The sequence below is a fragment of the Anomaloglossus baeobatrachus genome, unplaced genomic scaffold (assembly GCF_048569485.1).
Source record: "Anomaloglossus baeobatrachus isolate aAnoBae1 unplaced genomic scaffold, aAnoBae1.hap1 Scaffold_373, whole genome shotgun sequence".
NCBI classification, from domain to species: Eukaryota; Metazoa; Chordata; class Amphibia; order Anura; family Aromobatidae; genus Anomaloglossus; species Anomaloglossus baeobatrachus.
The window spans coordinates 31,629-57,919 of record NW_027443076.1 but is presented as its reverse complement, the minus strand read 5'-3'; the positions used below and the strand labels follow the sequence as shown (position 1 = coordinate 57,919).

General features: G+C 46.3%; 16 non-coding genes across 16 annotated transcripts; all 16 read left to right on the top strand.

Moving 5' to 3' along the window:
• Positions 1-1,066: 1,066 nt before the first annotated feature.
• LOC142274504 (U2 spliceosomal RNA) lies at positions 1,067-1,257 on the top strand. Its single transcript, XR_012738797.1, has one exon. It is a non-coding gene; the product is annotated as a U2 spliceosomal RNA (small nuclear RNA).
• Positions 1,258-2,644: 1,387 nt separating this feature from the next.
• LOC142274502 (U2 spliceosomal RNA) lies at positions 2,645-2,835 on the top strand. Its single transcript, XR_012738795.1, has one exon. It is a non-coding gene; the product is annotated as a U2 spliceosomal RNA (small nuclear RNA).
• A 1,387-nt stretch (positions 2,836-4,222) lies between these two features.
• Positions 4,223-4,413, top strand: LOC142274501 (U2 spliceosomal RNA). Its single transcript, XR_012738794.1, has one exon. It is a non-coding gene; the product is annotated as a U2 spliceosomal RNA (small nuclear RNA).
• Positions 4,414-5,800: 1,387 nt separating this feature from the next.
• LOC142274499 (U2 spliceosomal RNA) lies at positions 5,801-5,991 on the top strand. Its single transcript, XR_012738793.1, has one exon. It is a non-coding gene; the product is annotated as a U2 spliceosomal RNA (small nuclear RNA).
• Positions 5,992-7,378: 1,387 nt separating this feature from the next.
• On the top strand, positions 7,379-7,569 carry LOC142274498 (U2 spliceosomal RNA). Its single transcript, XR_012738792.1, has one exon. It is a non-coding gene; the product is annotated as a U2 spliceosomal RNA (small nuclear RNA).
• A 1,387-nt stretch (positions 7,570-8,956) lies between these two features.
• LOC142274497 (U2 spliceosomal RNA) lies at positions 8,957-9,147 on the top strand. The gene has a single exon (XR_012738791.1). It is a non-coding gene; the product is annotated as a U2 spliceosomal RNA (small nuclear RNA).
• Positions 9,148-10,534: 1,387 nt separating this feature from the next.
• On the top strand, positions 10,535-10,725 carry LOC142274496 (U2 spliceosomal RNA). The gene has a single exon (XR_012738790.1). It is a non-coding gene; the product is annotated as a U2 spliceosomal RNA (small nuclear RNA).
• A 1,387-nt stretch (positions 10,726-12,112) lies between these two features.
• LOC142274495 (U2 spliceosomal RNA) lies at positions 12,113-12,303 on the top strand. Its single transcript, XR_012738789.1, has one exon. It is a non-coding gene; the product is annotated as a U2 spliceosomal RNA (small nuclear RNA).
• A 1,387-nt stretch (positions 12,304-13,690) lies between these two features.
• On the top strand, positions 13,691-13,881 carry LOC142274494 (U2 spliceosomal RNA). Its single transcript, XR_012738788.1, has one exon. It is a non-coding gene; the product is annotated as a U2 spliceosomal RNA (small nuclear RNA).
• Positions 13,882-15,268: 1,387 nt separating this feature from the next.
• On the top strand, positions 15,269-15,459 carry LOC142274493 (U2 spliceosomal RNA). Its single transcript, XR_012738787.1, has one exon. It is a non-coding gene; the product is annotated as a U2 spliceosomal RNA (small nuclear RNA).
• A 1,387-nt stretch (positions 15,460-16,846) lies between these two features.
• Positions 16,847-17,037, top strand: LOC142274492 (U2 spliceosomal RNA). Its single transcript, XR_012738786.1, has one exon. It is a non-coding gene; the product is annotated as a U2 spliceosomal RNA (small nuclear RNA).
• A 1,387-nt stretch (positions 17,038-18,424) lies between these two features.
• Positions 18,425-18,615, top strand: LOC142274490 (U2 spliceosomal RNA). Its single transcript, XR_012738784.1, has one exon. It is a non-coding gene; the product is annotated as a U2 spliceosomal RNA (small nuclear RNA).
• Positions 18,616-20,002: 1,387 nt separating this feature from the next.
• LOC142274488 (U2 spliceosomal RNA) lies at positions 20,003-20,193 on the top strand. The gene has a single exon (XR_012738783.1). It is a non-coding gene; the product is annotated as a U2 spliceosomal RNA (small nuclear RNA).
• A 1,387-nt stretch (positions 20,194-21,580) lies between these two features.
• LOC142274458 (U2 spliceosomal RNA) lies at positions 21,581-21,771 on the top strand. The gene has a single exon (XR_012738767.1). It is a non-coding gene; the product is annotated as a U2 spliceosomal RNA (small nuclear RNA).
• Positions 21,772-23,158: 1,387 nt separating this feature from the next.
• Positions 23,159-23,349, top strand: LOC142274487 (U2 spliceosomal RNA). The gene has a single exon (XR_012738782.1). It is a non-coding gene; the product is annotated as a U2 spliceosomal RNA (small nuclear RNA).
• Positions 23,350-24,736: 1,387 nt separating this feature from the next.
• Positions 24,737-24,927, top strand: LOC142274457 (U2 spliceosomal RNA). The gene has a single exon (XR_012738766.1). It is a non-coding gene; the product is annotated as a U2 spliceosomal RNA (small nuclear RNA).
• Positions 24,928-26,291: the final 1,364 nt, after the last annotated feature.

Here is a 26,291-nt window from a genome sequence, read left to right as displayed (position 1 = left end):
TGATAAGATCTAGAATTGGCATCTGGTGCGATCTCTCCGCTTCCACTCCAAAGAAAGTTACCTGTTTATTCCTATCATGCATTGGTTTTTGGGGTTTTCTTTGAGTAATGATGATCTCTTTAGTAGTCTGTTGGCGCCCTCTCCTGGAGGAATAGTTTGCTTGCTCTTGGACATTCTAAAAGAGAGGTCATGATAGACATTGAGCTTCTGAGCTCAATTGGGGACAGTCATGGGTGATGAATGTTTGCAACCTACTGCGAAGCCTCATACCGCAATATAAGGAACGTCAAATACTAAGAAAGGGCGGCCTATGAAAGAATTACTACTTTCAATAAGTACACTTAAACGGCTAATTGGGAATAGAAAAACTGTAAAAAGCCCTCTGAGAAAGCCCCCCTCTAACCTTTGATAGTAAGCTTTTCTGTAGTCTGCCTGTTGATGTATTTTCCGTTTGAACTGTGCACAACATGAAGAGACGGAACACTGGCGGCTTGTCACAATGCCCCCCGATGACATCACAATAGCGCTGCTGCCTAGAAAACAAGCTGCGCAGAAGAAGTTGTTCTTTGGGTGGGAGGGTGGGCTAGTGGAAGGAGGGGGCAATCTCTTTTTTTCCCGGGTGGTAGGGGGATGACAGGAGAAGGGAAGCGGGTGGTGAGAAAGGTACAGAGGGCAGGGTTTGGGGGCTGGGAAGGAAAGGGAAAAGATTAGGGTTTGGGGATGATGAAAGGGCTTTCTACGGGTAAGGATGGCAAAGGGTGGCAGTGACGGAAAGTCAGGCAACCTGTCCTGTCCGTCTTTTTGTATCGTGAATTGGAAAGACTGCAAGGGGGAGGGGAGTTGCTTGCGCCCTAAAGGAGGAGTTATTCAGATTCATTGCAGTGGGCGGCGGCTGCAAAACGCACCATTCTTCTTGTTTTTGCTCTGCAAAGCAGCCTTTTCAAGGGTTGGCTTGGGTGACAAAATGTCTTGTGTAGGCGTGGGTTTGTCTCCCTCTCGCTCTCTCTCCCTAAGATGTGTCCGGCATAGGCCAGGGTGCCACTCGAGGCCCAAACCAATTCTGGTTATCGCTTCTCGGCCTTTTGGCTAAGATCAAGTGTAGTATCTGTTCTTATCAGTTTAATATCTGATACGTCCCCTATCTGGGGACCATATATTAAATGGATTTTTAGAACAGGGAGATGGAAAAAGAGCTTGCTCTGTCCACTCCACGCATTGACCTGGTATTGCAGTACCTCCAGGAACGGTGCACCCCTTCTTAACCCAGTTTCCAAAAGCAGAACTCAATTCACCTGATTCATATTAGCCCGATTTAATGAATTGGAAGAAAGCATACGTCTTCATATGCACCTCAATTTGGCCCATTCACTTTTCACACTTCCTCCTTTTGTTTTTTATCTTTCACACTTTTGACTTTCTTTATTCATCCAAATAGCAAACTCATCACCACTCAACCTGACCAACTCGGCTATGTCCCCGTGCTGCAGTTCTCTGTCTTATCTAGATCATTTGCAATTGAATGGAATAGATCCCTTTTGGACAAAGTGGATTCACCTGCTGCTGCAGTGACCACAGGTGTGATAAGATCTAGAATTGGCATCTGGTGCGATCTCTCCGCTTCCACTCCAAAGAAAGTTACCTGTTTATTCCTATCATGCATTGGTTTTTGGGGTTTTCTTTGAGTAATGATGATCTCTTTAGTAGTCTGTTGGCGCCCTCTCCTGGAGGAATAGTTTGCTTGCTCTTGGACATTCTAAAAGAGAGGTCATGATAGACATTGAGCTTCTGAGCTCAATTGGGGACAGTCATGGGTGATGAATGTTTGCAACCTACTGCGAAGCCTCATACCGCAATATAAGGAACGTCAAATACTAAGAAAGGGCGGCCTATGAAAGAATTACTACTTTCAATAAGTACACTTAAACGGCTAATTGGGAATAGAAAAACTGTAAAAAGCCCTCTGAGAAAGCCCCCCTCTAACCTTTGATAGTAAGCTTTTCTGTAGTCTGCCTGTTGATGTATTTTCCGTTTGAACTGTGCACAACATGAAGAGACGGAACACTGGCGGCTTGTCACAATGCCCCCCGATGACATCACAATAGCGCTGCTGCCTAGAAAACAAGCTGCGCAGAAGAAGTTGTTCTTTGGGTGGGAGGGTGGGCTAGTGGAAGGAGGGGGCAATCTCTTTTTTTCCCGGGTGGTAGGGGGATGACAGGAGAAGGGAAGCGGGTGGTGAGAAAGGTACAGAGGGCAGGGTTTGGGGGCTGGGAAGGAAAGGGAAAAGATTAGGGTTTGGGGATGATGAAAGGGCTTTCTACGGGTAAGGATGGCAAAGGGTGGCAGTGACGGAAAGTCAGGCAACCTGTCCTGTCCGTCTTTTTGTATCGTGAATTGGAAAGACTGCAAGGGGGAGGGGAGTTGCTTGCGCCCTAAAGGAGGAGTTATTCAGATTCATTGCAGTGGGCGGCGGCTGCAAAACGCACCATTCTTCTTGTTTTTGCTCTGCAAAGCAGCCTTTTCAAGGGTTGGCTTGGGTGACAAAATGTCTTGTGTAGGCGTGGGTTTGTCTCCCTCTCGCTCTCTCTCCTTAAGATGTGTCCGGCATAGGCCAGGGTGCCACTCGAGGCCCAAACCAATTCTGGTTATCGCTTCTCGGCCTTTTGGCTAAGATCAAGTGTAGTATCTGTTCTTATCAGTTTAATATCTGATACGTCCCCTATCTGGGGACCATATATTAAATGGATTTTTAGAACAGGGAGATGGAAAAAGAGCTTGCTCTGTCCACTCCACGCATTGACCTGGTATTGCAGTACCTCCAGGAACGGTGCACCCCTTCTTAACCCAGTTTCCAAAAGCAGAACTCAATTCACCTGATTCATATTAGCCCGATTTAATGAATTGGAAGAAAGCATACGTCTTCATATGCACCTCAATTTGGCCCATTCACTTTTCACACTTCCTCCTTTTGTTTTTTATCTTTCACACTTTTGACTTTCTTTATTCATCCAAATAGCAAACTCATCACCACTCAACCTGACCAACTCGGCTATGTCCCCGTGCTGCAGTTCTCTGTCTTATCTAGATCATTTGCAATTGAATGGAATAGATCCCTTTTGGACAAAGTGGATTCACCTGCTGCTGCAGTGACCACAGGTGTGATAAGATCTAGAATTGGCATCTGGTGCGATCTCTCCGCTTCCACTCCAAAGAAAGTCACCTGTTTATTCCTATCATGCATTGGTTTTTGGGGTTTTCTTTGAGTAATGATGATCTCTTTAGTAGTCTGTTGGCGCCCTCTCCTGGAGGAATAGTTTGCTTGCTCTTGGACATTCTAAAAGAGAGGTCATGATAGACATTGAGCTTCTGAGCTCAATTGGGGACAGTCATGGGTGATGAATGTTTGCAACCTACTGCGAAGCCTCATACCGCAATATAAGGAACGTCAAATACTAAGAAAGGGCGGCCTATGAAAGAATTACTACTTTCAATAAGTACACTTAAACGGCTAATTGGGAATAGAAAAACTGTAAAAAGCCCTCTGAGAAAGCCCCCCTCTAACCTTTGATAGTAAGCTTTTCTGTAGTCTGCCTGTTGATGTATTTTCCGTTTGAACTGTGCACAACATGAAGAGACGGAACACTGGCGGCTTGTCACAATGCCCCCCGATGACATCACAATAGCGCTGCTGCCTAGAAAACAAGCTGCGCAGAAGAAGTTGTTCTTTGGGTGGGAGGGTGGGCTAGTGGAAGGAGGGGGCAATCTCTTTTTTTCCCGGGTGGTAGGGGGATGACAGGAGAAGGGAAGCGGGTGGTGAGAAAGGTACAGAGGGCAGGGTTTGGGGGCTGGGAAGGAAAGGGAAAAGATTAGGGTTTGGGGATGATGAAAGGGCTTTCTACGGGTAAGGATGGCAAAGGGTGGCAGTGACGGAAAGTCAGGCAACCTGTCCTGTCCGTCTTTTTGTATCGTGAATTGGAAAGACTGCAAGGGGGAGGGGAGTTGCTTGCGCCCTAAAGGAGGAGTTATTCAGATTCATTGCAGTGGGCGGCGGCTGCAAAACGCACCATTCTTCTTGTTTTTGCTCTGCAAAGCAGCCTTTTCAAGGGTTGGCTTGGGTGACAAAATGTCTTGTGTAGGCGTGGGTTTGTCTCCCTCTCGCTCTCTCTCCCTAAGATGTGTCCGGCATAGGCCAGGGTGCCACTCGAGGCCCAAACCAATTCTGGTTATCGCTTCTCGGCCTTTTGGCTAAGATCAAGTGTAGTATCTGTTCTTATCAGTTTAATATCTGATACGTCCCCTATCTGGGGACCATATATTAAATGGATTTTTAGAACAGGGAGATGGAAAAAGAGCTTGCTCTGTCCACTCCACGCATTGACCTGGTATTGCAGTACCTCCAGGAACGGTGCACCCCTTCTTAACCCAGTTTCCAAAAGCAGAACTCAATTCACCTGATTCATATTAGCCCGATTTAATGAATTGGAAGAAAGCATACGTCTTCATATGCACCTCAATTTGGCCCATTCACTTTTCACACTTCCTCCTTTTGTTTTTTATCTTTCACACTTTTGACTTTCTTTATTCATCCAAATAGCAAACTCATCACCACTCAACCTGACCAACTCGGCTATGTCCCCGTGCTGCAGTTCTCTGTCTTATCTAGATCATTTGCAATTGAATGGAATAGATCCCTTTTGGACAAAGTGGATTCACCTGCTGCTGCAGTGACCACAGGTGTGATAAGATCTAGAATTGGCATCTGGTGCGATCTCTCCGCTTCCACTCCAAAGAAAGTTACCTGTTTATTCCTATCATGCATTGGTTTTTGGGGTTTTCTTTGAGTAATGATGATCTCTTTAGTAGTCTGTTGGCGCCCTCTCCTGGAGGAATAGTTTGCTTGCTCTTGGACATTCTAAAAGAGAGGTCATGATAGACATTGAGCTTCTGAGCTCAATTGGGGACAGTCATGGGTGATGAATGTTTGCAACCTACTGCGAAGCCTCATACCGCAATATAAGGAACGTCAAATACTAAGAAAGGGCGGCCTATGAAAGAATTACTACTTTCAATAAGTACACTTAAACGGCTAATTGGGAATAGAAAAACTGTAAAAAGCCCTCTGAGAAAGCCCCCCTCTAACCTTTGATAGTAAGCTTTTCTGTAGTCTGCCTGTTGATGTATTTTCCGTTTGAACTGTGCACAACATGAAGAGACGGAACACTGGCGGCTTGTCACAATGCCCCCCGATGACATCACAATAGCGCTGCTGCCTAGAAAACAAGCTGCGCAGAAGAAGTTGTTCTTTGGGTGGGAGGGTGGGCTAGTGGAAGGAGGGGGCAATCTCTTTTTTTCCCGGGTGGTAGGGGGATGACAGGAGAAGGGAAGCGGGTGGTGAGAAAGGTACAGAGGGCAGGGTTTGGGGGCTGGGAAGGAAAGGGAAAAGATTAGGGTTTGGGGATGATGAAAGGGCTTTCTACGGGTAAGGATGGCAAAGGGTGGCAGTGACGGAAAGTCAGGCAACCTGTCCTGTCCGTCTTTTTGTATCGTGAATTGGAAAGACTGCAAGGGGGAGGGGAGTTGCTTGCGCCCTAAAGGAGGAGTTATTCAGATTCATTGCAGTGGGCGGCGGCTGCAAAACGCACCATTCTTCTTGTTTTTGCTCTGCAAAGCAGCCTTTTCAAGGGTTGGCTTGGGTGACAAAATGTCTTGTGTAGGCGTGGGTTTGTCTCCCTCTCGCTCTCTCTCCCTAAGATGTGTCCGGCATAGGCCAGGGTGCCACTCGAGGCCCAAACCAATTCTGGTTATCGCTTCTCGGCCTTTTGGCTAAGATCAAGTGTAGTATCTGTTCTTATCAGTTTAATATCTGATACGTCCCCTATCTGGGGACCATATATTAAATGGATTTTTAGAACAGGGAGATGGAAAAAGAGCTTGCTCTGTCCACTCCACGCATTGACCTGGTATTGCAGTACCTCCAGGAACGGTGCACCCCTTCTTAACCCAGTTTCCAAAAGCAGAACTCAATTCACCTGATTCATATTAGCCCGATTTAATGAATTGGAAGAAAGCATACGTCTTCATATGCACCTCAATTTGGCCCATTCACTTTTCACACTTCCTCCTTTTGTTTTTTATCTTTCACACTTTTGACTTTCTTTATTCATCCAAATAGCAAACTCATCACCACTCAACCTGACCAACTCGGCTATGTCCCCGTGCTGCAGTTCTCTGTCTTATCTAGATCATTTGCAATTGAATGGAATAGATCCCTTTTGGACAAAGTGGATTCACCTGCTGCTGCAGTGACCACAGGTGTGATAAGATCTAGAATTGGCATCTGGTGCGATCTCTCCGCTTCCACTCCAAAGAAAGTTACCTGTTTATTCCTATCATGCATTGGTTTTTGGGGTTTTCTTTGAGTAATGATGATCTCTTTAGTAGTCTGTTAGCGCCCTCTCCTGGAGGAATAGTTTGCTTGCTCTTGGACATTCTAAAAGAGAGGTCATGATAGACATTGAGCTTCTGAGCTCAATTGGGGACAGTCATGGGTGATGAATGTTTGCAACCTACTGCGAAGCCTCATACCGCAATATAAGGAACGTCAAATACTAAGAAAGGGCGGCCTATGAAAGAATTACTACTTTCAATAAGTACACTTAAACGGCTAATTGGGAATAGAAAAACTGTAAAAAGCCCTCTGAGAAAGCCCCCCTCTAACCTTTGATAGTAAGCTTTTCTGTAGTCTGCCTGTTGATGTATTTTCCGTTTGAACTGTGCACAACATGAAGAGACGGAACACTGGCGGCTTGTCACAATGCCCCCCGATGACATCACAATAGCGCTGCTGCCTAGAAAACAAGCTGCGCAGAAGAAGTTGTTCTTTGGGTGGGAGGGTGGGCTAGTGGAAGGAGGGGGCAATCTCTTTTTTTCCCGGGTGGTAGGGGGATGACAGGAGAAGGGAAGCGGGTGGTGAGAAAGGTACAGAGGGCAGGGTTTGGGGGCTGGGAAGGAAAGGGAAAAGATTAGGGTTTGGGGATGATGAAAGGGCTTTCTACGGGTAAGGATGGCAAAGGGTGGCAGTGACGGAAAGTCAGGCAACCTGTCCTGTCCGTCTTTTTGTATCGTGAATTGGAAAGACTGCAAGGGGGAGGGGAGTTGCTTGCGCCCTAAAGGAGGAGTTATTCAGATTCATTGCAGTGGGCGGCGGCTGCAAAACGCACCATTCTTCTTGTTTTTGCTCTGCAAAGCAGCCTTTTCAAGGGTTGGCTTGGGTGACAAAATGTCTTGTGTAGGCGTGGGTTTGTCTCCCTCTCGCTCTCTCTCCCTAAGATGTGTCCGGCATAGGCCAGGGTGCCACTCGAGGCCCAAACCAATTCTGGTTATCGCTTCTCGGCCTTTTGGCTAAGATCAAGTGTAGTATCTGTTCTTATCAGTTTAATATCTGATACGTCCCCTATCTGGGGACCATATATTAAATGGATTTTTAGAACAGGGAGATGGAAAAAGAGCTTGCTCTGTCCACTCCACGCATTGACCTGGTATTGCAGTACCTCCAGGAACGGTGCACCCCTTCTTAACCCAGTTTCCAAAAGCAGAACTCAATTCACCTGATTCATATTAGCCCGATTTAATGAATTGGAAGAAAGCATACGTCTTCATATGCACCTCAATTTGGCCCATTCACTTTTCACACTTCCTCCTTTTGTTTTTTATCTTTCACACTTTTGACTTTCTTTATTCATCCAAATAGCAAACTCATCACCACTCAACCTGACCAACTCGGCTATGTCCCCGTGCTGCAGTTCTCTGTCTTATCTAGATCATTTGCAATTGAATGGAATAGATCCCTTTTGGACAAAGTGGATTCACCTGCTGCTGCAGTGACCACAGGTGTGATAAGATCTAGAATTGGCATCTGGTGCGATCTCTCCGCTTCCACTCCAAAGAAAGTTACCTGTTTATTCCTATCATGCATTGGTTTTTGGGGTTTTCTTTGAGTAATGATGATCTCTTTAGTAGTCTGTTGGCGCCCTCTCCTGGAGGAATAGTTTGCTTGCTCTTGGACATTCTAAAAGAGAGGTCATGATAGACATTGAGCTTCTGAGCTCAATTGGGGACAGTCATGGGTGATGAATGTTTGCAACCTACTGCGAAGCCTCATACCGCAATATAAGGAACGTCAAATACTAAGAAAGGGCGGCCTATGAAAGAATTACTACTTTCAATAAGTACACTTAAACGGCTAATTGGGAATAGAAAAACTGTAAAAAGCCCTCTGAGAAAGCCCCCCTCTAACCTTTGATAGTAAGCTTTTCTGTAGTCTGCCTGTTGATGTATTTTCCGTTTGAACTGTGCACAACATGAAGAGACGGAACACTGGCGGCTTGTCACAATGCCCCCCGATGACATCACAATAGCGCTGCTGCCTAGAAAACAAGCTGCGCAGAAGAAGTTGTTCTTTGGGTGGGAGGGTGGGTTAGTGGAAGGAGGGGGCAATCTCTTTTTTTCCCGGGTGGTAGGGGGATGACAGGAGAAGGGAAGCGGGTGGTGAGAAAGGTACAGAGGGCAGGGTTTGGGGGCTGGGAAGGAAAGGGAAAAGATTAGGGTTTGGGGATGATGAAAGGGCTTTCTACGGGTAAGGATGGCAAAGGGTGGCAGTGACGGAAAGTCAGGCAACCTGTCCTGTCCGTCTTTTTGTATCGTGAATTGGAAAGACTGCAAGGGGGAGGGGAGTTGCTTGCGCCCTAAAGGAGGAGTTATTCAGATTCATTGCAGTGGGCGGCGGCTGCAAAACGCACCATTCTTCTTGTTTTTGCTCTGCAAAGCAGCCTTTTCAAGGGTTGGCTTGGGTGACAAAATGTCTTGTGTAGGCGTGGGTTTGTCTCCCTCTCGCTCTCTCTCCCTAAGATGTGTCCGGCATAGGCCAGGGTGCCACTCGAGGCCCAAACCAATTCTGGTTATCGCTTCTCGGCCTTTTGGCTAAGATCAAGTGTAGTATCTGTTCTTATCAGTTTAATATCTGATACGTCCCCTATCTGGGGACCATATATTAAATGGATTTTTAGAACAGGGAGATGGAAAAAGAGCTTGCTCTGTCCACTCCACGCATTGACCTGGTATTGCAGTACCTCCAGGAACGGTGCACCCCTTCTTAACCCAGTTTCCAAAAGCAGAACTCAATTCACCTGATTCATATTAGCCCGATTTAATGAATTGGAAGAAAGCATACGTCTTCATATGCACCTCAATTTGGCCCATTCACTTTTCACACTTCCTCCTTTTGTTTTTTATCTTTCACACTTTTGACTTTCTTTATTCATCCAAATAGCAAACTCATCACCACTCAACCTGACCAACTCGGCTATGTCCCCGTGCTGCAGTTCTCTGTCTTATCTAGATCATTTGCAATTGAATGGAATAGATCCCTTTTGGACAAAGTGGATTCACCTGCTGCTGCAGTGACCACAGGTGTGATAAGATCTAGAATTGGCATCTGGTGCGATCTCTCCGCTTCCACTCCAAAGAAAGTTACCTGTTTATTCCTATCATGCATTGGTTTTTGGGGTTTTCTTTGAGTAATGATGATCTCTTTAGTAGTCTGTTGGCGCCCTCTCCTGGAGGAATAGTTTGCTTGCTCTTGGACATTCTAAAAGAGAGGTCATGATAGACATTGAGCTTCTGAGCTCAATTGGGGACAGTCATGGGTGATGAATGTTTGCAACCTACTGCGAAGCCTCATACCGCAATATAAGGAACGTCAAATACTAAGAAAGGGCGGCCTATGAAAGAATTACTACTTTCAATAAGTACACTTAAACGGCTAATTGGGAATAGAAAAACTGTAAAAAGCCCTCTGAGAAAGCCCCCCTCTAACCTTTGATAGTAAGCTTTTCTGTAGTCTGCCTGTTGATGTATTTTCCGTTTGAACTGTGCACAACATGAAGAGACGGAACACTGGCGGCTTGTCACAATGCCCCCCGATGACATCACAATAGCGCTGCTGCCTAGAAAACAAGCTGCGCAGAAGAAGTTGTTCTTTGGGTGGGAGGGTGGGCTAGTGGAAGGAGGGGGCAATCTCTTTTTTTCCCGGGTGGTAGGGGGATGACAGGAGAAGGGAAGCGGGTGGTGAGAAAGGTACAGAGGGCAGGGTTTGGGGGCTGGGAAGGAAAGGGAAAAGATTAGGGTTTGGGGATGATGAAAGGGCTTTCTACGGGTAAGGATGGCAAAGGGTGGCAGTGACGGAAAGTCAGGCAACCTGTCCTGTCCGTCTTTTTGTATCGTGAATTGGAAAGACTGCAAGGGGGAGGGGAGTTGCTTGCGCCCTAAAGGAGGAGTTATTCAGATTCATTGCAGTGGGCGGCGGCTGCAAAACGCACCATTCTTCTTGTTTTTGCTCTGCAAAGCAGCCTTTTCAAGGGTTGGCTTGGGTGACAAAATGTCTTGTGTAGGCATGGGTTTGTCTCCCTCTCGCTCTCTCTCCCTAAGATGTGTCCGGCATAGGCCAGGGTGCCACTCGAGGCCCAAACCAATTCTGGTTATCGCTTCTCGGCCTTTTGGCTAAGATCAAGTGTAGTATCTGTTCTTATCAGTTTAATATCTGATACGTCCCCTATCTGGGGACCATATATTAAATGGATTTTTAGAACAGGGAGATGGAAAAAGAGCTTGCTCTGTCCACTCCACGCATTGACCTGGTATTGCAGTACCTCCAGGAACGGTGCACCCCTTCTTAACCCAGTTTCCAAAAGCAGAACTCAATTCACCTGATTCATATTAGCCCGATTTAATGAATTGGAAGAAAGCATACGTCTTCATATGCACCTCAATTTGGCCCATTCACTTTTCACACTTCCTCCTTTTGTTTTTTATCTTTCACACTTTTGACTTTCTTTATTCATCCAAATAGCAAACTCATCACCACTCAACCTGACCAACTCGGCTATGTCCCCGTGCTGCAGTTCTCTGTCTTATCTAGATCATTTGCAATTGAATGGAATAGATCCCTTTTGGACAAAGTGGATTCACCTGCTGCTGCAGTGACCACAGGTGTGATAAGATCTAGAATTGGCATCTGGTGCGATCTCTCCGCTTCCACTCCAAAGAAAGTTACCTGTTTATTCCTATCATGCATTGGTTTTTGGGGTTTTCTTTGAGTAATGATGATCTCTTTAGTAGTCTGTTGGCGCCCTCTCCTGGAGGAATAGTTTGCTTGCTCTTGGACATTCTAAAAGAGAGGTCATGATAGACATTGAGCTTCTGAGCTCAATTGGGGACAGTCATGGGTGATGAATGTTTGCAACCTACTGCGAAGCCTCATACCGCAATATAAGGAACGTCAAATACTAAGAAAGGGCGGCCTATGAAAGAATTACTACTTTCAATAAGTACACTTAAACGGCTAATTGGGAATAGAAAAACTGTAAAAAGCCCTCTGAGAAAGCCCCCCTCTAACCTTTGATAGTAAGCTTTTCTGTAGTCTGCCTGTTGATGTATTTTCCGTTTGAACTGTGCACAACATGAAGAGACGGAACACTGGCGGCTTGTCACAATGCCCCCCGATGACATCACAATAGCGCTGCTGCCTAGAAAACAAGCTGCGCAGAAGAAGTTGTTCTTTGGGTGGGAGGGTGGGCTAGTGGAAGGAGGGGGCAATCTCTTTTTTTCCCGGGTGGTAGGGGGATGACAGGAGAAGGGAAGCGGGTGGTGAGAAAGGTACAGAGGGCAGGGTTTGGGGGCTGGGAAGGAAAGGGAAAAGATTAGGGTTTGGGGATGATGAAAGGGCTTTCTACGGGTAAGGATGGCAAAGGGTGGCAGTGATGGAAAGTCAGGCAACCTGTCCTGTCCGTCTTTTTGTATCGTGAATTGGAAAGACTGCAAGGGGGAGGGGAGTTGCTTGCGCCCTAAAGGAGGAGTTATTCAGATTCATTGCAGTGGGCGGCGGCTGCAAAACGCACCATTCTTCTTGTTTTTGCTCTGCAAAGCAGCCTTTTCAAGGGTTGGCTTGGGTGACAAAATGTCTTGTGTAGGCGTGGGTTTGTCTCCCTCTCGCTCTCTCTCCCTAAGATGTGTCCGGCATAGGCCAGGGTGCCACTCGAGGCCCAAACCAATTCTGGTTATCGCTTCTCGGCCTTTTGGCTAAGATCAAGTGTAGTATCTGTTCTTATCAGTTTAATATCTGATACGTCCCCTATCTGGGGACCATATATTAAATGGATTTTTAGAACAGGGAGATGGAAAAAGAGCTTGCTCTGTCCACTCCACGCATTGACCTGGTATTGCAGTACCTCCAGGAACGGTGCACCCCTTCTTAACCCAGTTTCCAAAAGCAGAACTCAATTCACCTGATTCATATTAGCCCGATTTAATGAATTGGAAGAAAGCATACGTCTTCATATGCACCTCAATTTGGCCCATTCACTTTTCACACTTCCTCCTTTTGTTTTTTATCTTTCACACTTTTGACTTTCTTTATTCATCCAAATAGCAAACTCATCACCACTCAACCTGACCAACTCGGCTATGTCCCCGTGCTGCAGTTCTCTGTCTTATCTAGATCATTTGCAATTGAATGGAATAGATCCCTTTTGGACAAAGTGGATTCACCTGCTGCTGCAGTGACCACAGGTGTGATAAGATCTAGAATTGGCATCTGGTGCGATCTCTCCGCTTCCACTCCAAAGAAAGTTACCTGTTTATTCCTATCATGCATTGGTTTTTGGGGTTTTCTTTGAGTAATGATGATCTCTTTAGTAGTCTGTTGGCGCCCTCTCCTGGAGGAATAGTTTGCTTGCTCTTGGACATTCTAAAAGAGAGGTCATGATAGACATTGAGCTTCTGAGCTCAATTGGGGACAGTCATGGGTGATGAATGTTTGCAACCTACTGCGAAGCCTCATACCGCAATATAAGGAACGTCAAATACTAAGAAAGGGCGGCCTATGAAAGAATTACTACTTTCAATAAGTACACTTAAACGGCTAATTGGGAATAGAAAAACTGTAAAAAGCCCTCTGAGAAAGCCCCCCTCTAACCTTTGATAGTAAGCTTTTCTGTAGTCTGCCTGTTGATGTATTTTCCGTTTGAACTGTGCACAACATGAAGAGACGGAACACTGGCGGCTTGTCACAATGCCCCCCGATGACATCACAATAGCGCTGCTGCCTAGAAAACAAGCTGCGCAGAAGAAGTTGTTCTTTGGGTGGGAGGGTGGGCTAGTGGAAGGAGGGGGCAATCTCTTTTTTTCCCGGGTGGTAGGGGGATGACAGGAGAAGGGAAGCGGGTGGTGAGAAAGGTACAGAGGGCAGGGTTTGGGGGCTGGGAAGGAAAGGGAAAAGATTAGGGTTTGGGGATGATGAAAGGGCTTTCTACGGGTAAGGATGGCAAAGGGTGGCAGTGACGGAAAGTCAGGCAACCTGTCCTGTCCGTCTTTTTGTATCGTGAATTGGAAAGACTGCAAGGGGGAGGGGAGTTGCTTGCGCCCTAAAGGAGGAGTTATTCAGATTCATTGCAGTGGGCGGCGGCTGCAAAACGCACCATTCTTCTTGTTTTTGCTCTGCAAAGCAGCCTTTTCAAGGGTTGGCTTGGGTGACAAAATGTCTTGTGTAGGCGTGGGTTTGTCTCCCTCTCGCTCTCTCTCCCTAAGATGTGTCCGGCATAGGCCAGGGTGCCACTCGAGGCCCAAACCAATTCTGGTTATCGCTTCTCGGCCTTTTGGCTAAGATCAAGTGTAGTATCTGTTCTTATCAGTTTAATATCTGATACGTCCCCTATCTGGGGACCATATATTAAATGGATTTTTAGAACAGGGAGATGGAAAAAGAGCTTGCTCTGTCCACTCCACGCATTGACCTGGTATTGCAGTACCTCCAGGAACGGTGCACCCCTTCTTAACCCAGTTTCCAAAAGCAGAACTCAATTCACCTGATTCATATTAGCCCGATTTAATGAATTGGAAGAAAGCATACGTCTTCATATGCACCTCAATTTGGCCCATTCACTTTTCACACTTCCTCCTTTTGTTTTTTATCTTTCACACTTTTGACTTTCTTTATTCATCCAAATAGCAAACTCATCACCACTCAACCTGACCAACTCGGCTATGTCCCCGTGCTGCAGTTCTCTGTCTTATCTAGATCATTTGCAATTGAATGGAATAGATCCCTTTTGGACAAAGTGGATTCACCTGCTGCTGCAGTGACCACAGGTGTGATAAGATCTAGAATTGGCATCTGGTGCGATCTCTCCGCTTCCACTCCAAAGAAAGTTACCTGTTTATTCCTATCATGCATTGGTTTTTGGGGTTTTCTTTGAGTAATGATGATCTCTTTAGTAGTCTGTTGGCGCCCTCTCCTGGAGGAATAGTTTGCTTGCTCTTGGACATTCTAAAAGAGAGGTCATGATAGACATTGAGCTTCTGAGCTCAATTGGGGACAGTCATGGGTGATGAATGTTTGCAACCTACTGCGAAGCCTCATACCGCAATATAAGGAACGTCAAATACTAAGAAAGGGCGGCCTATGAAAGAATTACTACTTTCAATAAGTACACTTAAACGGCTAATTGGGAATAGAAAAACTGTAAAAAGCCCTCTGAGAAAGCCCCCCTCTAACCTTTGATAGTAAGCTTTTCTGTAGTCTGCCTGTTGATGTATTTTCCGTTTGAACTGTGCACAACATGAAGAGACGGAACACTGGCGGCTTGTCACAATGCCCCCCGATGACATCACAATAGCGCTGCTGCCTAGAAAACAAGCTGCGCAGAAGAAGTTGTTCTTTGGGTGGGAGGGTGGGCTAGTGGAAGGAGGGGGCAATCTCTTTTTTTCCCGGGTGGTAGGGGGATGACAGGAGAAGGGAAGCGGGTGGTGAGAAAGGTACAGAGGGCAGGGTTTGGGGGCTGGGAAGGAAAGGGAAAAGATTAGGGTTTGGGGATGATGAAAGGGCTTTCTACGGGTAAGGATGGCAAAGGGTGGCAGTGACGGAAAGTCAGGCAACCTGTCCTGTCCGTCTTTTTGTATCGTGAATTGGAAAGACTGCAAGGGGGAGGGGAGTTGCTTGCGCCCTAAAGGAGGAGTTATTCAGATTCATTGCAGTGGGCGGCGGCTGCAAAACGCACCATTCTTCTTGTTTTTGCTCTGCAAAGCAGCCTTTTCAAGGGTTGGCTTGGGTGACAAAATGTCTTGTGTAGGCGTGGGTTTGTCTCCCTCTCGCTCTCTCTCCCTAAGATGTGTCCGGCATAGGCCAGGGTGCCACTCGAGGCCCAAACCAATTCTGGTTATCGCTTCTCGGCCTTTTGGCTAAGATCAAGTGTAGTATCTGTTCTTATCAGTTTAATATCTGATACGTCCCCTATCTGGGGACCATATATTAAATGGATTTTTAGAACAGGGAGATGGAAAAAGAGCTTGCTCTGTCCACTCCACGCATTGACCTGGTATTGCAGTACCTCCAGGAACGGTGCACCCCTTCTTAACCCAGTTTCCAAAAGCAGAACTCAATTCACCTGATTCATATTAGCCCGATTTAATGAATTGGAAGAAAGCATACGTCTTCATATGCACCTCAATTTGGCCCATTCACTTTTCACACTTCCTCCTTTTGTTTTTTATCTTTCACACTTTTGACTTTCTTTATTCATCCAAATAGCAAACTCATCACCACTCAACCTGACCAACTCGGCTATGTCCCCGTGCTGCAGTTCTCTGTCTTATCTAGATCATTTGCAATTGAATGGAATAGATCCCTTTTGGACAAAGTGGATTCACCTGCTGCTGCAGTGACCACAGGTGTGATAAGATCTAGAATTGGCATCTGGTGCGATCTCTCCGCTTCCACTCCAAAGAAAGTTACCTGTTTATTCCTATCATGCATTGGTTTTTGGGGTTTTCTTTGAGTAATGATGATCTCTTTAGTAGTCTGTTGGCGCCCTCTCCTGGAGGAATAGTTTGCTTGCTCTTGGACATTCTAAAAGAGAGGTCATGATAGACATTGAGCTTCTGAGCTCAATTGGGGACAGTCATGGGTGATGAATGTTTGCAACCTACTGCGAAGCCTCATACCGCAATATAAGGAACGTCAAATACTAAGAAAGGGCGGCCTATGAAAGAATTACTACTTTCAATAAGTACACTTAAACGGCTAATTGGGAATAGAAAAACTGTAAAAAGCCCTCTGAGAAAGCCCCCCTCTAACCTTTGATAGTAAGCTTTTCTGTAGTCTGCCTGTTGATGTATTTTCCGTTTGAACTGTGCACAACATGAAGAGACGGAACACTGGCGGCTTGTCACAATGCCCCCCGATGACATCACAATAGCGCTGCTGCCTAGAAAACAAGCTGCGCAGAAGAAGTTGTTCTTTGGGTGGGAGGGTGGGCTAGTGGAAGGAGGGGGCAATCTCTTTTTTTCCCGGGTGGTAGGGGGATGACAGGAGAAGGGAAGCGGGTGGTGAGAAAGGTACAGAGGGCAGGGTTTGGGGGCTGGGAAGGAAAGGGAAAAGATTAGGGTTTGGGGATGATGAAAGGGCTTTCTACGGGTAAGGATGGCAAAGGGTGGCAGTGACGGAAAGTCAGGCAACCTGTCCTGTCCGTCTTTTTGTATCGTGAATTGGAAAGACTGCAAGGGGGAGGGGAGTTGCTTGCGCCCTAAAGGAGGAGTTATTCAGATTCATTGCAGTGGGCGGCGGCTGCAAAACGCACCATTCTTCTTGTTTTTGCTCTGCAAAGCAGCCTTTTCAAGGGTTGGCTTGGGTGACAAAATGTCTTGTGTAGGCGTGGGTTTGTCTCCCTCTCGCTCTCTCTCCCTAAGATGTGTCCGGCATAGGCCAGGGTGCCACTCGAGGCCCAAACCAATTCTGGTTATCGCTTCTCGGCCTTTTGGCTAAGATCAAGTGTAGTATCTGTTCTTATCAGTTTAATATCTGATACGTCCCCTATCTGGGGACCATATATTAAATGGATTTTTAGAACAGGGAGATGGAAAAAGAGCTTGCTCTGTCCACTCCACGCATTGACCTGGTATTGCAGTACCTCCAGGAACGGTGCACCCCTTCTTAACCCAGTTTCCAAAAGCAGAACTCAATTCACCTGATTCATATTAGCCCGATTTAATGAATTGGAAGAAAGCATACGTCTTCATATGCACCTCAATTTGGCCCATTCACTTTTCACACTTCCTCCTTTTGTTTTTTATCTTTCACACTTTTGACTTTCTTTATTCATCCAAATAGCAAACTCATCACCACTCAACCTGACCAACTCGGCTATGTCCCCGTGCTGCAGTTCTCTGTCTTATCTAGATCATTTGCAATTGAATGGAATAGATCCCTTTTGGACAAAGTGGATTCACCTGCTGCTGCAGTGACCACAGGTGTGATAAGATCTAGAATTGGCATCTGGTGCGATCTCTCCGCTTCCACTCCAAAGAAAGTTACCTGTTTATTCCTATCATGCATTGGTTTTTGGGGTTTTCTTTGAGTAATGATGATCTCTTTAGTAGTCTGTTGGCGCCCTCTCCTGGAGGAATAGTTTGCTTGCTCTTGGACATTCTAAAAGAGAGGTCATGATAGACATTGAGCTTCTGAGCTCAATTGGGGACAGTCATGGGTGATGAATGTTTGCAACCTACTGCGAAGCCTCATACCGCAATATAAGGAACGTCAAATACTAAGAAAGGGCGGCCTATGAAAGAATTACTACTTTCAATAAGTACACTTAAACGGCTAATTGGGAATAGAAAAACTGTAAAAAGCCCTCTGAGAAAGCCCCCCTCTAACCTTTGATAGTAAGCTTTTCTGTAGTCTGCCTGTTGATGTATTTTCCGTTTGAACTGTGCACAACATGAAGAGACGGAACACTGGCGGCTTGTCACAATGCCCCCCGATGACATCACAATAGCGCTGCTGCCTAGAAAACAAGCTGCGCAGAAGAAGTTGTTCTTTGGGTGGGAGGGTGGGCTAGTGGAAGGAGGGGGCAATCTCTTTTTTTCCCGGGTGGTAGGGGGATGACAGGAGAAGGGAAGCGGGTGGTGAGAAAGGTACAGAGGGCAGGGTTTGGGGGCTGGGAAGGAAAGGGAAAAGATTAGGGTTTGGGGATGATGAAAGGGCTTTCTACGGGTAAGGATGGCAAAGGGTGGCAGTGACGGAAAGTCAGGCAACCTGTCCTGTCCGTCTTTTTGTATCGTGAATTGGAAAGACTGCAAGGGGGAGGGGAGTTGCTTGCGCCCTAAAGGAGGAGTTATTCAGATTCATTGCAGTGGGCGGCGGCTGCAAAACGCACCATTCTTCTTGTTTTTGCTCTGCAAAGCAGCCTTTTCAAGGGTTGGCTTGGGTGACAAAATGTCTTGTGTAGGCGTGGGTTTGTCTCCCTCTCGCTCTCTCTCCCTAAGATGTGTCCGGCATAGGCCAGGGTGCCACTCGAGGCCCAAACCAATTCTGGTTATCGCTTCTCGGCCTTTTGGCTAAGATCAAGTGTAGTATCTGTTCTTATCAGTTTAATATCTGATACGTCCCCTATCTGGGGACCATATATTAAATGGATTTTTAGAACAGGGAGATGGAAAAAGAGCTTGCTCTGTCCACTCCACGCATTGACCTGGTATTGCAGTACCTCCAGGAACGGTGCACCCCTTCTTAACCCAGTTTCCAAAAGCAGAACTCAATTCACCTGATTCATATTAGCCCGATTTAATGAATTGGAAGAAAGCATACGTCTTCATATGCACCTCAATTTGGCCCATTCACTTTTCACACTTCCTCCTTTTGTTTTTTATCTTTCACACTTTTGACTTTCTTTATTCATCCAAATAGCAAACTCATCACCACTCAACCTGACCAACTCGGCTATGTCCCCGTGCTGCAGTTCTCTGTCTTATCTAGATCATTTGCAATTGAATGGAATAGATCCCTTTTGGACAAAGTGGATTCACCTGCTGCTGCAGTGACCACAGGTGTGATAAGATCTAGAATTGGCATCTGGTGCGATCTCTCCGCTTCCACTCCAAAGAAAGTTACCTGTTTATTCCTATCATGCATTGGTTTTTGGGGTTTTCTTTGAGTAATGATGATCTCTTTAGTAGTCTGTTGGCGCCCTCTCCTGGAGGAATAGTTTGCTTGCTCTTGGACATTCTAAAAGAGAGGTCATGATAGACATTGAGCTTCTGAGCTCAATTGGGGACAGTCATGGGTGATGAATGTTTGCAACCTACTGCGAAGCCTCATACCGCAATATAAGGAACGTCAAATACTAAGAAAGGGCGGCCTATGAAAGAATTACTACTTTCAATAAGTACACTTAAACGGCTAATTGGGAATAGAAAAACTGTAAAAAGCCCTCTGAGAAAGCCCCCCTCTAACCTTTGATAGTAAGCTTTTCTGTAGTCTGCCTGTTGATGTATTTTCCGTTTGAACTGTGCACAACATGAAGAGACGGAACACTGGCGGCTTGTCACAATGCCCCCCGATGACATCACAATAGCGCTGCTGCCTAGAAAACAAGCTGCGCAGAAGAAGTTGTTCTTTGGGTGGGAGGGTGGGCTAGTGGAAGGAGGGGGCAATCTCTTTTTTTCCCGGGTGGTAGGGGGATGACAGGAGAAGGGAAGCGGGTGGTGAGAAAGGTACAGAGGGCAGGGTTTGGGGGCTGGGAAGGAAAGGGAAAAGATTAGGGTTTGGGGATGATGAAAGGGCTTTCTACGGGTAAGGATGGCAAAGGGTGGCAGTGACGGAAAGTCAGGCAACCTGTCCTGTCCGTCTTTTTGTATCGTGAATTGGAAAGACTGCAAGGGGGAGGGGAGTTGCTTGCGCCCTAAAGGAGGAGTTATTCAGATTCATTGCAGTGGGCGGCGGCTGCAAAACGCACCATTCTTCTTGTTTTTGCTCTGCAAAGCAGCCTTTTCAAGGGTTGGCTTGGGTGACAAAATGTCTTGTGTAGGCGTGGGTTTGTCTCCCTCTCGCTCTCTCTCCCTAAGATGTGTCCGGCATAGGCCAGGGTGCCACTCGAGGCCCAAACCAATTCTGGTTATCGCTTCTCGGCCTTTTGGCTAAGATCAAGTGTAGTATCTGTTCTTATCAGTTTAATATCTGATACGTCCCCTATCTGGGGACCATATATTAAATGGATTTTTAGAACAGGGAGATGGAAAAAGAGCTTGCTCTGTCCACTCCACGCATTGACCTGGTATTGCAGTACCTCCAGGAACGGTGCACCCCTTCTTAACCCAGTTTCCAAAAGCAGAACTCAATTCACCTGATTCATATTAGCCCGATTTAATGAATTGGAAGAAAGCATACGTCTTCATATGCACCTCAATTTGGCCCATTCACTTTTCACACTTCCTCCTTTTGTTTTTTATCTTTCACACTTTTGACTTTCTTTATTCATCCAAATAGCAAACTCATCACCACTCAACCTGACCAACTCGGCTATGTCCCCGTGCTGCAGTTCTCTGTCTTATCTAGATCATTTGCAATTGAATGGAATAGATCCCTTTTGGACAAAGTGGATTCACCTGCTGCTGCAGTGACCACAGGTGTGATAAGATCTAGAATTGGCATCTGGTGCGATCTCTCCGCTTCCACTCCAAAGAAAGTTACCTGTTTATTCCTATCATGCATTGGTTTTTGGGGTTTTCTTTGAGTAATGATGATCTCTTTAGTAGTCTGTTGGCGCCCTCTCCTGGAGGAATAGTTTGCTTGCTCTTGGACATTCTAAAAGAGAGGTCATGATAGACATTGAGCTTCTGAGCTCAATTGGGGACAGTCATGGGTGATGAATGTTTGCAACCTACTGCGAAGCCTCATACCGCAATATAAGGAACGTCAAATACTAAGAAAGGGCGGCCTATGAAAGAATTACTACTTTCAATAAGTACACTTAAACGGCTAATTGGGAATAGAAAAACTGTAAAAAGCCCTCTGAGAAAGCCCCCCTCTAACCTTTGATAGTAAGCTTTTCTGTAGTCTGCCTGTTGATGTATTTTCCGTTTGAACTGTGCACAACATGAAGAGACGGAACACTGGCGGCTTGTCACAATGCCCCCCGATGACATCACAATAGCGCTGCTGCCTAGAAAACAAGCTGCGCAGAAGAAGTTGTTCTTTGGGTGGGAGGGTGGGCTAGTGGAAGGAGGGGGCAATCTCTTTTTTTCCCGGGTGGTAGGGGGATGACAGGAGAAGGGAAGCGGGTGGTGAGAAAGGTACAGAGGGCAGGGTTTGGGGGCTGGGAAGGAAAGGGAAAAGATTAGGGTTTGGGGATGATGAAAGGGCTTTCTACGGGTAAGGATGGCAAAGGGTGGCAGTGACGGAAAGTCAGGCAACCTGTCCTGTCCGTCTTTTTGTATCGTGAATTGGAAAGACTGCAAGGGGGAGGGGAGTTGCTTGCGCCCTAAAGGAGGAGTTATTCAGATTCATTGCAGTGGGCGGCGGCTGCAAAACGCACCATTCTTCTTGTTTTTGCTCTGCAAAGCAGCCTTTTCAAGGGTTGGCTTGGGTGACAAAATGTCTTGTGTAGGCGTGGGTTTGTCTCCCTCTCGCTCTCTCTCCCTAAGATGTGTCCGGCATAGGCCAGGGTGCCACTCGAGGCCCAAACCAATTCTGGTTATCGCTTCTCGGCCTTTTGGCTAAGATCAAGTGTAGTATCTGTTCTTATCAGTTTAATATCTGATACGTCCCCTATCTGGGTACCATATATTAAATGGATTTTTAGAACAGGGAGATGGAAAAAGAGCTTGCTCTGTCCACTCCACGCATTGACCTGGTATTGCAGTACCTCCAGGAACGGTGCACCCCTTCTTAACCCAGTTTCCAAAAGCAGAACTCAATTCACCTGATTCATATTAGCCCGATTTAATGAATTGGAAGAAAGCATACGTCTTCATATGCACCTCAATTTGGCCCATTCACTTTTCACACTTCCTCCTTTTGTTTTTTATCTTTCACACTTTTGACTTTCTTTATTCATCCAAATAGCAAACTCATCACCACTCAACCTGACCAACTCGGCTATGTCCCCGTGCTGCAGTTCTCTGTCTTATCTAGATCATTTGCAATTGAATGGAATAGATCCCTTTTGGACAAAGTGGATTCACCTGCTGCTGCAGTGACCACAGGTGTGATAAGATCTAGAATTGGCATCTGGTGCGATCTCTCCGCTTCCACTCCAAAGAAAGTTACCTGTTTATTCCTATCATGCATTGGTTTTTGGGGTTTTCTTTGAGTAATGATGATCTCTTTAGTAGTCTGTTGGCGCCCTCTCCTGGAGGAATAGTTTGCTTGCTCTTGGACATTCTAAAAGAGAGGTCATGATAGACATTGAGCTTCTGAGCTCAATTGGGGACAGTCATGGGTGATGAATGTTTGCAACCTACTGCGAAGCCTCATACCGCAATATAAGGAACGTCAAATACTAAGAAAGGGCGGCCTATGAAAGAATTACTACTTTCAATAAGTACACTTAAACGGCTAATTGGGAATAGAAAAACTGTAAAAAGCCCTCTGAGAAAGCCCCCCTCTAACCTTTGATAGTAAGCTTTTCTGTAGTCTGCCTGTTGATGTATTTTCCGTTTGAACTGTGCACAACATGAAGAGACGGAACACTGGCGGCTTGTCACAATGCCCCCCGATGACATCACAATAGCGCTGCTGCCTAGAAAACAAGCTGCGCAGAAGAAGTTGTTCTTTGGGTGGGAGGGTGGGCTAGTGGAAGGAGGGGGCAATCTCTTTTTTTCCCGGGTGGTAGGGGGATGACAGGAGAAGGGAAGCGGGTGGTGAGAAAGGTACAGAGGGCAGGGTTTGGGGGCTGGGAAGGAAAGGGAAAAGATTAGGGTTTGGGGATGATGAAAGGGCTTTCTACGGGTAAGGATGGCAAAGGGTGGCAGTGACGGAAAGTCAGGCAACCTGTCCTGTCCGTCTTTTTGTATCGTGAATTGGAAAGACTGCAAGGGGGAGGGGAGTTGCTTGCGCCCTAAAGGAGGAGTTATTCAGATTCATTGCAGTGGGCGGCGGCTGCAAAACGCACCATTCTTCTTGTTTTTGCTCTGCAAAGCAGCCTTTTCAAGGGTTGGCTTGGGTGACAAAATGTCTTGTGTAGGCGTGGGTTTGTCTCCCTCTCGCTCTCTCTCCCTAAGATGTGTCCGGCATAGGCCAGGGTGCCACTCGAGGCCCAAACCAATTCTGGTTATCGCTTCTCGGCCTTTTGGCTAAGATCAAGTGTAGTATCTGTTCTTATCAGTTTAATATCTGATACGTCCCCTATCTGGGGACCATATATTAAATGGATTTTTAGAACAGGGAGATGGAAAAAGAGCTTGCTCTGTCCACTCCACGCATTGACCTGGTATTGCAGTACCTCCAGGAACGGTGCACCCCTTCTTAACCCAGTTTCCAAAAGCAGAACTCAATTCACCTGATTCATATTAGCCCGATTTAATGAATTGGAAGAAAGCATACGTCTTCATATGCACCTCAATTTGGCCCATTCACTTTTCACACTTCCTCCTTTTGTTTTTTATCTTTCACACTTTTGACTTTCTTTATTCATCCAAATAGCAAACTCATCACCACTCAACCTGACCAACTCGGCTATGTCCCCGTGCTGCAGTTCTCTGTCTTATCTAGATCATTTGCAATTGAATGGAATAGATCCCTTTTGGACAAAGTGGATTCACCTGCTGCTGCAGTGACCACAGGTGTGATAAGATCTAGAATTGGCATCTGGTGCGATCTCTCCGCTTCCACTCCAAAGAAAGTTACCTGTTTATTCCTATCATGCATTGGTTTTTGGGGTTTTCTTTGAGTAATGATGATCTCTTTAGTAGTCTGTTGGCGCCCTCTCCTGGAGGAATAGTTTGCTTGCTCTTGGACATTCTAAAAGAGAGGTCATGATAGACATTGAGCTTCTGAGCTCAATTGGGGACAGTCATGGGTGATGAATGTTTGCAACCTACTGCGAAGCCTCATACCGCAATATAAGGAACGTCAAATACTAAGAAAGGGCGGCCTATGAAAGAATTACTACTTTCAATAAGTACACTTAAACGGCTAATTGGGAATAGAAAAACTGTAAAAAGCCCTCTGAGAAAGCCCCCCTCTAACCTTTGATAGTAAGCTTTTCTGTAGTCTGCCTGTTGATGTATTTTCCGTTTGAACTGTGCACAACATGAAGAGACGGAACACTGGCGGCTTGTCACAATGCCCCCCGATGACATCACAATAGCGCTGCTGCCTAGAAAACAAGCTGCGCAGAAGAAGTTGTTCTTTGGGTGGGAGGGTGGGCTAGTGGAAGGAGGGGGCAATCTCTTTTTTTCCCGGGTGGTAGGGGGATGACAGGAGAAGGGAAGCGGGTGGTGAGAAAGGTACAGAGGGCAGGGTTTGGGGGCTGGGAAGGAAAGGGAAAAGATTAGGGTTTGGGGATGATGAAAGGGCTTTCTACGGGTAAGGATGGCAAAGGGTGGCAGTGACGGAAAGTCAGGCAACCTGTCCTGTCCGTCTTTTTGTATCGTGAATTGGAAAGACTGCAAGGGGGAGGGGAGTTGCTTGCGCCCTAAAGGAGGAGTTATTCAGATTCATTGCAGTGGGCGGCGGCTGCAAAACGCACCATTCTTCTTGTTTTTGCTCTGCAAAGCAGCCTTTTCAAGGGTTGGCTTGGGTGACAAAATGTCTTGTGTAGGCGTGGGTTTGTCTCCCTCTCGCTCTCTCTCCCTAAGATGTGTCCGGCATAGGCCAGGGTGCCACTCGAGGCCCAAACCAATTCTGGTTATCGCTTCTCGGCCTTTTGGCTAAGATCAAGTGTAGTATCTGTTCTTATCAGTTTAATATCTGATACGTCCCCTATCTGGGTACCATATATTAAATGGATTTTTAGAACAGGGAGATGGAAAAAGAGCTTGCTCTGTCCACTCCACGCATTGACCTGGTATTGCAGTACCTCCAGGAACGGTGCACCCCTTCTTAACCCAGTTTCCAAAAGCAGAACTCAATTCACCTGATTCATATTAGCCCGATTTAATGAATTGGAAGAAAGCATACGTCTTCATATGCACCTCAATTTGGCCCATTCACTTTTCACACTTCCTCCTTTTGTTTTTTATCTTTCACACTTTTGACTTTCTTTATTCATCCAAATAGCAAACTCATCACCACTCAACCTGACCAACTCGGCTATGTCCCCGTGCTGCAGTTCTCTGTCTTATCTAGATCATTTGCAATTGAATGGAATAGATCCCTTTTGGACAAAGTGGATTCACCTGCTGCTGCAGTGACCACAGGTGTGATAAGATCTAGAATTGGCATCTGGTGCGATCTCTCCGCTTCCACTCCAAAGAAAGTTACCTGTTTATTCCTATCATGCATTGGTTTTTGGGGTTTTCTTTGAGTAATGATGATCTCTTTAGTAGTCTGTTGGCGCCCTCTCCTGGAGGAATAGTTTGCTTGCTCTTGGACATTCTAAAAGAGAGGTCATGATAGACATTGAGCTTCTGAGCTCAATTGGGGACAGTCATGGGTGATGAATGTTTGCAACCTACTGCGAAGCCTCATACCGCAATATAAGGAACGTCAAATACTAAGAAAGGGCGGCCTATGAAAGAATTACTACTTTCAATAAGTACACTTAAACGGCTAATTGGGAATAGAAAAACTGTAAAAAGCCCTCTGAGAAAGCCCCCCTCTAACCTTTGATAGTAAGCTTTTCTGTAGTCTGCCTGTTGATGTATTTTCCGTTTGAACTGTGCACAACATGAAGAGACGGAACACTGGCGGCTTGTCACAATGCCCCCCGATGACATCACAATAGCGCTGCTGCCTAGAAAACAAGCTGCGCAGAAGAAGTTGTTCTTTGGGTGGGAGGGTGGGCTAGTGGAAGGAGGGGGCAATCTCTTTTTTTCCCGGGTGGTAGGGGGATGACAGGAGAAGGGAAGCGGGTGGTGAGAAAGGTACAGAGGGCAGGGTTTGGGGGCTGGGAAGGAAAGGGAAAAGATTAGGGTTTGGGGATGATGAAAGGGCTTTCTACGGGTAAGGATGGCAAAGGGTGGCAGTGACGGAAAGTCAGGCAACCTGTCCTGTCCGTCTTTTTGTATCGTGAATTGGTAAGACTGCAAGGGGGAGGGGAGTTGCTTGCGCCCTAAAGGAGGAGTTATTCAGATTCATTGCAGTGGGCGGCGGCTGCAAAACGCACCATTCTTCTTGTTTTTGCTCTGCAAAGCAGCCTTTTCAAGGGTTGGCTTGGGTGACAAAATGTCTTGTGTAGGCGTGGGTTTGTCTCCCTCTCGCTCTCTCTCCCTAAGATGTGTCCGGCATAGGCCAGGGTGCCACT